At 40.7% G+C, this 14,432-nt stretch overlaps 1 non-coding gene across 1 annotated transcript; it reads right to left on the reverse strand.

The window, feature by feature from the left end:
• Positions 1–13,717: 13,717 nt before the first annotated feature.
• LOC145013569 (small nucleolar RNA R71) lies at positions 13,718–13,824 on the reverse strand. Its single transcript, XR_013665119.1, has one exon. It is a non-coding gene; the product is annotated as a small nucleolar RNA R71 (small nucleolar RNA).
• Between the last annotated feature and the right edge of the window lie 608 nt (positions 13,825–14,432).

The raw sequence follows: 14,432 nt of genomic DNA on the forward strand, positions 1-14,432 counted from the left end.
AAAAGAATCTAGGAATTTCAAATCCAATTAAACCTAATAAATCATTTCGTTTTCATGGTGGAAATTGGTGAATCGTCATTCACCTACCTTTCAAATATATTATTACTTAGATTACGGCATCCCTCTTCTAAGTGTAATATATTGTGATTGGATCCTAGCCTTAATATTACATTTGGGTGTCTTATTAAGGATCCTAAATATCTAATCTAAACTTACTTTCTTCTTTCAGATGTCTTCCAACACTAATGCTTCAGGCTCTAACCCAACTGGTTCTTTCTCTCTCATGAATCTTTGTGGGAGGGTCATCTTTGATGGTTCCAACTTCATGGATTGGATTAGGAACATCAGGATGGTTACTCGTTACGAGGACAAGGAATATGTCCTCGATAAGGAGTTAAAAGAACTTGATGAGTCTACTGCTACTCCTGAGGAGATCGCTGAATTCAGGACTCATGAGAGAGATGCTACTAAGGTGGCATGTATCATGATGGCCACGATGACAGCCGAGCTCCAAAAGTCGTATGAAGATTTCTACCCTTTTGAGATGCACCAAGACCTGATGGAAAGGTACCATCAGAGTGCTCGTCAGGAGCGGTATGAAATAATCTCCTCCATAATAACTACCCGCATGAAGGACGGTGAATCCGTAATGGGCCACATGCAAAAGATGCAAAGGTATGTGGACCGTTTGCTGAAGCTGAATGTTTACATCCCCGAGGAGTTGGCAATTGACATCATTTTGCACTCCTTTCCTTCTTGTTATGATCATTTTCGAATGACATATCATATGAACAAGGAGGAAGTTACCCTCAGCAAGCTTCAAGGACTCTTGAAGACCGCTGAAACCGGTCTTAAGGGTAAAGCGGTTGTTACCTCTACTACTCCTACTCCAACTTCTACCCCTGTTTTAGCTATTGGGCAAGGCAAAGGGAAAAAGAGGAAGCACCCTTCGAAGGGTACCAAGGGAAAGTCTCTTGAAGGCTCCTCATCAAAGACTAAGAACGGTTCTGTCACTCCTTCTGCCATTCCCAAGGATGCTGAATGCTTTTATTGCCATGAAAAGGCACACTGGAAGCGAAACTGCCCTAAGTACTTGCAGGATCTAAAGGATGGGAAAGTGAAACCCACCTATGCAGGTATTTACACTATATTGTCTAATTACTCAACATATTCTAACTCTTGGGTGCTTGATACAAGATGTGGTATTCACATATGTTCTGATTTGCAGGGCCTAAGAAGAAGTGAGGATGTGGAGCACGAGAAGATAAACTTAATCATGGGGAATAGGAAGGCTTCACCTGTTTCCAACATGAGAGTTTATACTTTGTTGCTTAATAATGGGTTAAAATTAGATTTGAATAAATGTGTGTACTCGTCTGAAATGGCGAGGAATATTATTTCTTTTCATGCTTTGTACAAACAAGGTTTTACCTTTTCGTTTGATAATGAATGTGGTGGTATTAATGCTTTCTTTAATAATGTGTTTTATTTTAAAGCATTACCTTGTGATGGCGTGTATGAAACTGTGTCGATTGTAGACAACTTAGGAAATAATGTGTTGTATATTGATTCTTCTACTAGCCTAGATAAAGCATCATTGTGGCATTGTCGTCTTGGACATGTAAACAAGAAACGCATAGGCCAACTCCAAAAGAGTGGAGTCTTGGAATCATTTGACCTCAAATCAGATGATAGTTGTGAATCTTGTCTACTTGGAAAAATGACAAAATCACCCTTCACTGGAACTTGTGAGAGGGGTGAGGGTTTGTTGGACCTAATACATACTGATGTATGTGGGCCATTCAAAACCGCCACAAGGGATGCTAATCGGTATTATGTGACTTTCATTGATGATTTTAGTAGATATGGGTATGTCTACTTAATCAAACATAAGTCCGAAACCTTTGAAAGGTTTAAGGAATTCAAGCAGGAAGTAGAAAATCAATTGGGCAGGAACATTAAGATGCTTCGATCCGATCGAGGTGGTGAGTATCTTAGTACCGAGTTCCTTGACTATCTTAAGGAGTGTGGGATTGTCTCACAATTGACTCCTCCCAGGACACCACAGCTGAATGGTGTAACTGAGAGGCGTAATCGAACCTTGTTGGACATGGTTCGCTCTATGATGAGTCGAGTTTCGTTACCAATCTATTTTTGGGGGTATGCCTTAGAGACTACCGCCCATATCCTTAATCTAGTCCCTACAAAGAAGGTTACCAAAACACCTCATGAGATGTGGACTGGGAAGGTTCCCAATTTGGACCACATCAAAGTTTGGGGTTGCGAAGCCTTCGTGAGGCGTGAAACTCATGATAAGCTTGAACCCCGAAGTGAAAGGTGTATTTTCATCGGCTACCCACAGAAATCCTTCGGTTACCTCTTTTACAGACCTAGTGAGAATGTAGTCTTTGTAGCACAAAGAGGGATCTTTCGCGAGAAAGAATTTATAAGCCAAGGAGACAGTGGGAGGCAGATTGAGCTTGAAGAAATTCAAGAATCAATTGGTGAAGGAACCTCAGACACTAGCAATCAACCTGAGGAGGAAACTCCTGTTGATCCAGCTGACGAGTCTGTACCTCCGAGGCGTTCCACACGGGTTAGGAACACACCTTCGTTTTATTATGGTTTTCATATTACTACGGAAGGTGATACGTTTATTAGTGATAGTACACTAGTAAATTTGGATGAACCTAGCAGTGTTAAGGAAGCCATGGCAGGCCCGGAGTCTGCTAAATGGAAGGAGGCTATGGACAGCGAGATACAATCCATGTATGACAATCAAGTTTGGAACTTGGTTGACAATGTACCAGGCCGTAAAACAGTCGGGTGCAAATGGATCTTCAAGAAGAAGACAGACATGGAAGGAAAAGTGCATACTTATAAGGCTCGACTGGTTGCGAAGGGTTTTACTCAAACTCAAGGTGTTGATTATGATGAAACCTTTTCGCCGGTAGCAAAGATTAAGTCTATTAGGGTTATGTTAGCCATTGCAGCATTTCATGATTATGAAATATGGCAAATGGATGTCAAAACCGCTTTCCTTAATGGAAAGTTGGCTGAGGATGTGTACATGAATCAGCCAGAGGGTTTTGTCAATGCAGAGTACCCTAATAGAGTATGCAAGCTTGAGAAATCCATTTATGGATTAAAACAAGCATCTCGTAGCTGGAATCTTTGTTTTGATGAGAAGGTAAAAGAGTTTGGCTCCTTGAGAAGTGAAGATGAGTCTTGCGTGTATGTCAGAGCTAGTGGGAGTATAGTTAGCTTCTTGGTATTGTATGTGGATGACATACTACTCATAGGAAATGACATCCCAACCTTGCAGGAGGTTAAGTCCTGGCTTGGGAAGTGCTTTGCTATGAAGGACCTAGGGGAGGCTACCTATATCCTAGGGATAAGGATATTAAGAGAAAGGAGTAGAAGACTAATTGGACTTAGTCAGAGTATCTACTTGGATAAGGTGTTGAAAAGGTTCAACATGGAGAATTCTATGACATCCCCAAAATCACGGCCAGATTTGTTTATGCTTTATAAAAATCAGAGTACTTCATTTTATAAAAAGGTTGCGGAATTTGTTCCCAGAAAAACATGGTAAATACGTTATTAAAACATTTTCGAAGAAACGTATCTATTTCATTTTAAAACATTTGGGATGTCATCGTTAATACAGGAACATAAGCATAAACAGAACTTACAATTATTCACACTAGTGGTCTACATCTCTTTAAATCTCTCAGTGTAATGTCACTTCATATCAACACCTGTGATATAAATAAACTGAGTGGGTCAGGTTGGGAAACCTGGTGAGCACATAGGGATTTCAACCCCACAATGTTATACCATATATATAGTTTAAAATTCACAAAATATACAATTTCACCATACATATATATATATATATAAACAACTCTTATCCCACCCCGTCGATCCTCGCAACGAGGCTATCCATACTCTCGGACCTAAGATTAGTTGTTTTACCTCCTCCATACTCTCGGATCAGAAATGAACGAATTTACCAAATCCATACTCTCGGACTAGGGACGAATGACTAATCCATACTCTCGGATTAAAGATGAATGATTATGCCTAATCCATACTCTCGGACTAGGGACAATAGCTAATCCATACTCTCGGATTAACGACGAATGATTATGCCTAATCCATATTCTCAGACTAGGGACAATGACTATGTCTAATCCATACTCCCGGATAAGTGACATATACTAACTTCTATTCTCTGAGTTTAACTCACTTGTACTCGTAAGAATATACTACCCAATATTCCTCATATTTAATTTAGGTCTACTCTTTATCCTAAATTATCAAATATAATCAGGTATGTTCTTTAACATGAATTTCAAGCAACATCAATTAACTCGCACATAAACATATAATTAATACTTCAATCAATACTTGTATTAAAATCATGTTCATGAAAGGGACTATGCACTCACCTGAGAAGGTGGTGACTCGGTACTCGGACAGCGCTTCGTTTACTTTAAAATAATTTCCTTCGACGAAACCTAGTATTATCACCAATAGATTTTAGTCTATTATTCGCCGAGACTAATTAATAGTCTAGCTATTATTACTATTATATAAGCGTTAAAAAAATACTTACATAACCCATAATAATAGCCCAAGTATTTATTATATGTTCTTAATAACGTTAATATAATTAAATAAAAACTATATTAAAAATAGCATAGGCGTACCTCACTTACAACGGGTTTTATAGAAAACCAGGCTTTGCTTGGAGCAGCGTTTCCGAGCCGAAAAGCTCTTCTTCTCGGAGCCGTCGAGCACTCCGGGGCTTCCGCCTCGTGCTAGGGAGGTTCCCTAGGCTTTTCGGGGGATTTCGGGGCTAGAGAGAGGTTCTAGAGAGAGAGTAAAGAGAAGAAAGAATGGGAAAGGTGTGAAGAAAATGAGGGTGGGAGAGGTGGTATTTATAGGGTGAAAATGGCTGAACTTGGTGCCACATGTCACCATCTAGTGGCAAGACTTGGGGAGAAAGCAAGGGCCAAGATTGTGCCACATCACCCATTTTCGCACAACACACTTCCGACTTCTAAAATCCGTAACTTTCACATACGACCTCCGTTTTTGACGTTCTTTATATCCACGCGTAGGTAAAAATAATATCTACAACTTTCATTTTGACTCCGTCGGCTAATTCTCGACCGATCTTAAATTTAACAGTACGAGGCGTTTAGACTGTTAAATGACCGCGAAGAATTCGTAACTCCTTCATACGGACTCCGTTTTCGTCTGTCTTTTTACCGTTGAGTTCCTATTAATGAGATCTTCAACTTTCATTTATTTCACGTAAGCCAAAAACCGCTCGAACTAAAATTCGAGTTTCGGGCTGTACACTGCTAAGCCGAATCTTAGAAAAATCATAACTTCCTCATACGAAGTCAGATTTGGGCGTTCTTTTTATCGACGCTCTTAGTTTAACATATTCTACGACTTTTGTTTAGATTGCTAAGGATAAAAAGTCTTCTATCGTAAATTCACTATTTACGTCTTCCGGTGCCGTGCCGGTTTTGCCGTAAAACTTCGGCGGGCCATAACTTCTTCGTTATAACTCGGATTTCGGCGTTCTTTATATGTACGGAAACCTTGTGACATATTCTAAAACTTGGTTAAGACTATTCATTCTAAATAATCTTTTGTCGAAAAGTCATTTTTGACCCCTATTGCCTCTAAATTGACTAGCCCGGATCTGCGGGCGTTACAAATTCCAAGAAAGGAGATTTACCGATCCAAAGCAATACCAAACTGAGTAAGACTCAGAGTCCGAGTACAGAGGCAGAGATAGCTGAGATGAGCCAATTACCATATGCTTCCGCAGTTGGCTCGATCATGTATGCTATGACTTGTACCCGTCCTGATGTGGCATTTGCTTTGAGCATGGTCAGCAGGTATCAGGGGAACCCTGGCAAGGCTCATTGGACCGCGGTAAAGAACATTCTCAAGTACCTGCGGAGGACTAAGGATTGGGTCCTTACCCTTGGTGGCAGTGATGACTTGAAAGTATTAGGGTATAGTGATGCTGGTTTTCAGACTGATAGGGATAATTTCCGCTCTCAGTCGGGATGGATCTTTACCTTAAATGGAGGGGCAATTTCTTGGAAGAGTTCCAAGCAGGAGACGGTGGCTGATTCGACTTGTGAATTAGAGTATATAGCAGTGAGTGAAGCAGCGAAGGAGGCGATATGGCTAAAGAACTTCATCGAAGACCTTGGAGTTGTACCAGCTATTAAGGAACCTATAGAGATTTTCTGTGACAACAATGGTGCGGTTACCTTAGCCAAGGAACCAAGAGATCATGGCAGATCCCGACACATTGACAGAAAATATCACTTCATAAGACACAAGATTGAAGAAGGACTCCTTGTGACAAGGAGGATATCGTCGGATGAGAATCCTGCAGATCCCCTTACGAAGGGACTGACGAGGGTTAAGCATTTTCAGCATGCGAGACGCATCGGTCTGAGGGACGATATTAGTTTTACAGATTAGATAGTTTTCCTGAAACTTGTAAAATGTAATCGACGTTTGATGATGAATAAAATTTGTGATTTATTTATGAGTAAAGTGTTACTATCATTGTCAATTATTTACTATTGTTTCAGTTTTGCATGTTTTGACTTCCAGAATAATTAATTTATTCAAACCTCCACAATCGATCATACGTCGGAAGTAGGTATGAATCAAGATTGTCATGAATTGGGTTTATAGATGCCTTAAAGGTGTTTAGACATGGCAATGGTTGCTGCAACATTCATGAGTACTCATAAGTTATGAGTATTGGTATAAACCCACGCTCACTTGTATCACTTCATGGAATTTATCTCGAGTGATCGTGAGACGATAACATCATATAAATCTTTAAACCTAGAGATATGAGTTGTTACCTATGAGTTGGTTGTGCATTGATTGCACGTAAACACATCAGTAACTTGATGTTATAAAACGTGCCTTTGTGTACAATTCAATAAGTAGTAGAACAAGCATATCAGTCGAAGTTTATATGTTCCTTCTAGAAATAGAAGCGATATCTGGGCCCCTCGATGATTTTGTGTTGACCCATGTACCAGGCCTGGTCAGAACTAAACCGATGTGTTCAGTGAAGTTCTTCGTCAAACAAATCGGAAAATCGAGAAACAACTGCTAGACAATAAGCAAGACATAGTTCCATGTGTTTGTCCGGCTGATATCATGAGAACAGAGGATTATGTGATCACTTATCTAAAATGGCGCTTCATAGTTCGACAGAGTCTTCATTGTTCGAGGGAGTTTTCGAGAGCTACGATTGTTGGTTGGTTCCTGAAGTTATAGGCAAATATAGTTATTAGACTTATCCAAGTGGTAGTCTGTTGGATAAGGTGTCTAAGTCCATAACTTATTTGGTATATACTTGACCCGACCGGCATGGTCCATTTGGGTTGCATCTCATCCAAACTATTATGGATAATTTTATGAGAGTTATACACATATGTTTATTAATATATTATGAGTTATAATATATTAATATGAAGTTACGTTATTTAATTAGTTTTAGTCTTAAATTAATTATGAATTAATTTAGAGATTAAAAGGAATACTAATTAAATTATGGGCTATTTGTTTTATATAGTGTGGGCTAATACTCATTTGTTAATGGGCTAGGCTTATGTGGAAGTCCATGGATGATCCATGGAGCTTTTAACCCATGGATCCTTGGAAAAGGAAAAGACATGGGTTATTAGGGTTTCACCCTAACCATGCACACTATATAAGCATGCTTATGGAGCATGAAATGAAGCCTAAGAAAAAACTAGTGAACTAGTGTGTGTGTGTGCATGTGTGTGGCCGAATTTATACAAGGTGTATACTCTCATCAAAGTTTTCCAAGAGTTTGTGGTGTTTGTGATTCCATTTGAGGCATTCACACTATTGGTGCTTGGCCCTCAAACTCCTTAGAACCAAACTCACCAAAAGGTATGTAATCTCTTCTAACTCTTTTATGTTGAAATGTTCCCCATGCCATGTTAGATAGGTTATAAACCTTGGAAAATTATTATTTTGCATGTATTTAGACAAACATAGATCCAAGGTTTATTAGGGTTGCATGCACACTTAGGAAGTGTTAGATTTCTCAAAACCCAACAATTAGAGCACTGCATTTCATGGCAGGGGCCATTGTGGTGGTAGTTGCATTTGTTGCACTTGGGCGAACTTCCAGCGTACCCACCCACCGAAGTAGTAGTAGCAGCAGCAGGGGTTATTGCGGCATGTATTGCCACAATTTGCTGCTTTTTGGCAGCCTGTTGCTTCTTCTTTTCATCCCAGAATTTCCGCTTAGTATCAGCGGGTTTGGAGAGTTCTGGGATGGCTAGGGTGGTTGTGGTTACAGGGGTTTTGACTCCATGGTCAATGAGTCATTGTGCCAATCGTTTGGCACTGTCGAAGGTAGCGGGGTTTGATGCTAGAACATTCCCCTGATACGGAGGCACAAGCCCCCATATGTATCTTTCGATCTTTTTCCCTTCAGTGAGAACCATATTAGGGCAGAGGGCCACCAGTTTGCTGAATCTGGCGGTGTAAGCGACAATGTTGGTGCCCTTCATGGTTAGGCTCCAAAGCTCCTGCTCTAGTTTCTGAATCTCGCCCCTCGGGCAGTATTCCTCAATCATGAGGTCTTTCATCGTTTCCCAACCTATGTCGTTGGCTACGACAAGAGTTAGAGATTTAACGTGGCCGTTCCACCACGTCAGGGCCTTTCCTTCAAAGGTGCATGCGGCATATTTCACTTTGCTCGCAGCAGGGCATGAACATATTTCGAAGACCGCTTCAGTCTTCTCGAACCATTGCGAGAGAGCAATGACTCCGCCGGTCCCATGAAAGGACTTCGGCTTGCAGTTGGTGAAATCCTTGTAAGAGCACTCTCTCGAGCGCACAGGGGTTTCAAACGGGATGGATTCCACAGGGGTTCCACCTCTGCTGGCATCAGAAGAGTGATATTGAGCCATGGCAGTTGCCACTGCTGCAGCTACGACAACATTTAGGGCTGCAGTATCGATGACCGGGGGCGGAGGAGGTGGTGGTGCAAGATTATTCCTGGGAGATTTGCGAGGAGGCATCTTTCAGCTATAAGTTTATAAAGGTAAGAAAAATGGTAAGAATCATTTTGTAAGAAACGTGAGAGTGATACATGGACTAACTAACCATAGCCCAACAGTTGAATGAGTGTTTGAAATCACAACAAGAAATATTAGTAGGAAAACACAAGTGTATAGATTTTTCCCACAATTTAGATAGATTTCAACAATACTGGTATTACTGATGTAATAAGTTCAAGGAAAAATCGACCTAACAGTAGGTCTTACATCATACCATATAGAAAAGTTTGACAGCTCTTAGATTCCTAATTAGAGTACTGAAAGTTAGGAATATTTTACAGACAAGTGCTACTGAGAGCACAGATGTTAAAGGCTAATCCTTAACCCTAAAGATAATGATGTACTAGACATCATCTAACGGCGATGAATATTCCTCGGGAGAACCCTAAGGTCTCTCATTTGACGGACCACCTCTTGAAGGTGTTGCTCATGAGCACTTTGGCGAGCTCGGAGTTCCATGACTTCAGCTTGAGAGGCAACCAGTTGTTGCTGTAGGGTTTCATTGGTTCTCCGGGTCCGTTCCATGTCTTCTTCGAGACGGCGGATGCGGACTGTGTTGACACCTGAGTTGGCATCAATCTCCATGACCCGGTCGATGGATGCTCTACCTTGCTCGACATTACGAGCTATCCTGCGGAAAATGATAGGTAGGGCTCGGTTAGTAGAGCCACCATTGCTGACGTTGTAAAAGCTTCGGTCCCCAAAGTATGGTAAGGGTTGACCCTGTTCATCACTCCAACGATTTAAGTTGTTTGCCCATAAGGGAGTAGGACCTGGAAAAGCGGGTCGAGGGTTGTTGTTCGGGGGTTGACCTACGAGCGGTAGGTTGTTGACTTCAGGCTCAGAGTCTGATCCATCTGAGAATCCTTCAGCTTGATGATCATCCAATGGAATTTGGTGTTCATCGTCAGACTCTGCTTCGAGCATTCCTATGTTGCCTTCATTTGGAAAGTACGGGTCGTCGTGATGGAATCCAGCCATTTAAATCTACGCGAGAAGAGAGGTATAAAGATATAGTATGTATGTAGTTAATAGCACAAAATACACCTATAGTATTTTAAGTTTAAGTTCCACTGATCTTTTTGTGGCATTGTTGGTAAGTTTTTAGACTTGTTAACACATCACAACTATTCTAGGGCATATGCTAATCACTCCTCGGACCAGCATAGTCGATCAGGCTATGCCATTCCCAGGACTGACCATACATCCCCTAGCTTGCTTGTGATATTTAACAATCGTAATACTCTTGTTCTTGTCTTTGTGACACTGGTTTTAGTATGAATGCAGACTAGTATACTTAATTAACTATTTTAGTATTTAAAGTATAGACTCTTGGTCAGAGTGTTTTAATCCCAAATGGGTTTATAGTTTAGTATATCTTTTATGGGTTGATATACTTGCTTCACTATAAACAATGCTCTGATACCAATCTGTCACACCCCAAAACCAAGAATGGCGGAAACGTTCTAGGGTGGAGGACTTCATGTAAAGTATCACAACACAGTAAATGTAAATAAGCAAACAACATCATCCATTTCATTAAATATAAAATTTTAATACAAGTGTGTTCCGTACAGTTTTAGACACCAAAAATATAATGTAAATCAAAATAGTATGATGAGTATTGAATGCGCTCCATCTTCTCAAAAGCTAGCATCGGTACCTGTCTACTGATGACCTGAGAATACAAGTTATTTTGAAAGAGTTTATCAGCATTAAGCTGGTGAATTCATAAGTATTTTAGTGTCGAGGTTTATTATCAAAACGTTTGAACCTGTCGCAAGTATGAGTTGTAAATGTATGTAAGTGTTTGTAAAAGTTTGAATCTCTCAGAAAAACCTATATTTTCTATTAAAGTAGCCCTTTACCAAGGCTTAACTGTTTTGTATGCTCGTTTGATGTAAAAGTGTGTAATTTCCCAAGTGTAACTATCATTTAACAAAATATAGTTTGTACATTAAAGTTTAAGTGAGGTTATCACCAAAATGTAATGGGTAAATTATTGTAGTACTGTAGTTTTGTTTTATAGGAACTACTGTTGTACTAACTACCTTAAACCAGGTTTATATTAAGGTATCATGTGATAAATTGCACCATACTATCGACTGGTAACATCGACAACGTATAGTCCAAAAATAAGGTATGACGTTTGGCACCCGCAGACCTGTTGGTCCCACTGTAGCTAGCAGCGAGGTGTAGGATAGTCAATCCAGTATAGATCTATACGCAAACTCATGCTCTCCCTCCAAGAGACTCTGGCTACAACTCGGGTCATGACAATTAAGACATGCTCCCATACAGTGGATCACAATTGTTAACGTATTCGTGTATATGCAATATAATGTTACTTGTTCTAGTATCGTTGTATATGTTCTCTTAGTAATAAGTATTGACTCCTGAATGAACTGACTCGTTGATCTAGAAATTGTAGTAGTATGATCCCGTGTTACCCCGATGGTAACTTACTAATGATGTGCTGATAAGTATGAATATGGAAGTACTTTTATGTCAATACATGTATATATGATATATAACTAATATTGAAACGACCCTCGGATGGTCACCCGAAATTCCACCAGACCACATCCAAATCGAGGAAAAGGAAATAGGACAGGTGGCTTTCCTAAGCCCTTTAAACATTATTTATACAGCTGTATATATATGGGCATGCAAATTTATAGGTAGTAAAACAAAGTTTACTATAAAGCATTTGATAAGTAAAAGAGTTTGTAAAACATTTTGAAGTAAAACAGTTTGAACAGTGATAAAATCATTGGTTTCCTAGTTATTAATCACATGTGATTAATGCAATCACATGTGATCGAAGCAATAACTATAAGTGTTTAACGTGTATTCCCCCCCCCCCCCCCCGCCCCATAAAGTATTTAAAACCAGGCAGAGTTTCGTCTCGGGAAACAGATTTTTCTCGGGATTCTCGGGAATCTCGGGAGTAAAATCGATCCTCGGGACTTGAGCAAAAAGACCAGAGCTTCGGGTTTGAACGGACACGAAAATCGAGGCAAGATCATGAGAGAAAGAGAGAAAATGAACAAATTTTTCGGAAAGGCTCGCATCCCTTTTATAGGGGTGCTGAACCGCCTCCGAACGCGGGGCGTACGAGCGTACGCAGCGCGTACCCGTACGTCATCGCTTACGTATTTCGGATGGGGCGGGTCGGATGGGACGGCGGGTCGGATAGCTTCGCATAGGGCGACGTGGACGATCCGAGGCCGTGCCCTCGAGTACGCGGGGCGTACGAGGGTACGCGGCGCGTACCTCGGCCCTAGGCTGACTCCTCTTCGGATAATACCGAAATTTTAATAAAAATTATATATAAATCATTTATCAAACTTCAAAAATTCATATCTCCTTCATACGAACTCCGTTTTCGACGTTCTTTATATCCCCGCGAAGGTGAGACTACGATCTACAACTTTCGTTTAGATTCCGTTGGCAAATTCCGAAATTATTTTTATTATTTATTTATTAAAATGACGTGATTAAGGAATCTCTTTAAAAATTCATAACTTCTTTATCTGACGTCGGTTTTTGCCAGACTTTTTACCGTTGAAATACCATTGTCGAGACCTTCGATTCTCGTTTAGGTCATTCCGGCCAAATGTCGATCGATCTCCGTTTTGAGTTTTTAGCTGTCTGTTGCTAAGCTGAACTTGGAAAAATCATAATTTCACTATACGAAGTCGGATTTGGGCGTTCTTTTTACGTACGATCATGGTTTAATGAGATTTAAACATAGAAGAATTTAAATAGAAACTTTTTGGACATTTTATTATCAAAGTTAATTTTATTAACTCAAAAATGTTTACAATACTTGACCTATTAGGCCATTACAAAGAGTTGAAATATCAGGTTGTCACATTTCATGACCAGAGGATCAAACACACCACTGGTACCCCCTTTTGAAGACCCCGAATCCGTATTGAAAAGAAACAAAGGGAAGGACGTGGGGAGTTCAAGCACACCAAAGAAATCACCATTGTCCAACTTGAAGACTGTTTTTGGGAAAAAGAAGAGCAGTAAATCAGGAGCTTCTAGCGCTTCTTTGATAATTGAGGAGCCAATTCAAGAAGATATTGGGTACGAGACCGAGGAAGAAGAGGAGGCAACGTACGAGCAAGAAACCGGGTCGGAGGAAGAGTCAGCGTTCACTATGGCTAACATTGATGAAATCCCCATGGGAGAATGGAAGAAGAGGATGCGCGACGACAATGGCCCGGGACTTGTGCAACCCGCAATTCCCGCGACTACTACCTTCGAGCTAAAAGGTCATATCCTAGCTTTACTCAAGGAAATACCTTTCTATGGGAAAGATCATGAAGATGCCTACAAACATTTGGATGAAGTCAATGATGTAGCTGATTACTTCAATATTCCAAATGTAACCCGCGAAACTCAACTACTTCGTATGCTTCCGGTAACCTTCAAGGGTGCTGCTAAAGACTGGCTCAAGTCACTTCCCCCCGGTCACTACTTGGGCCAAGATGAAGGAAGAATTCATTGATCACTTTTGCCCACCATCCAAGATAGCCAAACTGAAGAAGGCCATTGGAAACTTTGAACAACAAGCTGGAGAGTCTCTATATGAAGCATGGGAGAGGTACAAAAGTCTGCTAAGAAACTGCCCACACCATGATCTAAACAGCCGGCAAGAAGTTTCCATCTTCTATGATGGAGTCAATGTCACAACCCGGAAGTTGCTAGACTCGCAAGGCCCACTTACAAAGAAGCCACCCCCTGTGATTAAAGAATTGATTGAAGAATTCTCTAAACACTCCAGAGAATACCACAACCCTAGGCATGATGTCACGAGGGGAGCCGTGTATGCTGCTACTGAAGACTTATCCGCGGTCATGGCTATGTTAAAAACCATGGATAGGAGAATGGACAAAATGGATCAAACTATCCATGCTATTCGGGTGGGTTGTGAAAACTGCAATGGACCTCACCTCACAAGAGATTGCGATTTGGATGAGAATGGCAACAAGAAGGCGCAAGCATGTTATTCGAGCGGTGACCGGTATGATGACGACTGGCGCAAACAAAAGAAAGAGTGGCTTCCTTACGAAGAGTACAAGAAGGCCAAGGAGGAGAAGTATAGACAAAAAGGGAGAGGCTTTTATCAAATGGAGGAGCCGGTGCAAGAGAGGAAGCCAAGCTTGGAAGATATGCTTACTAAATTTGTGGCTGCTTCCGAGAAAAGACATAGTGACCATGATGCTGCTATCCAAGAAACAAGAACCATGC

The sequence above is a fragment of the Lactuca saligna genome, chromosome 8 (assembly GCF_052625555.1).
Source record: "Lactuca saligna cultivar CGN05327 chromosome 8, ASM5262555v1, whole genome shotgun sequence".
NCBI lineage: Eukaryota > Viridiplantae > Streptophyta > Magnoliopsida > Asterales > Asteraceae > Lactuca > Lactuca saligna.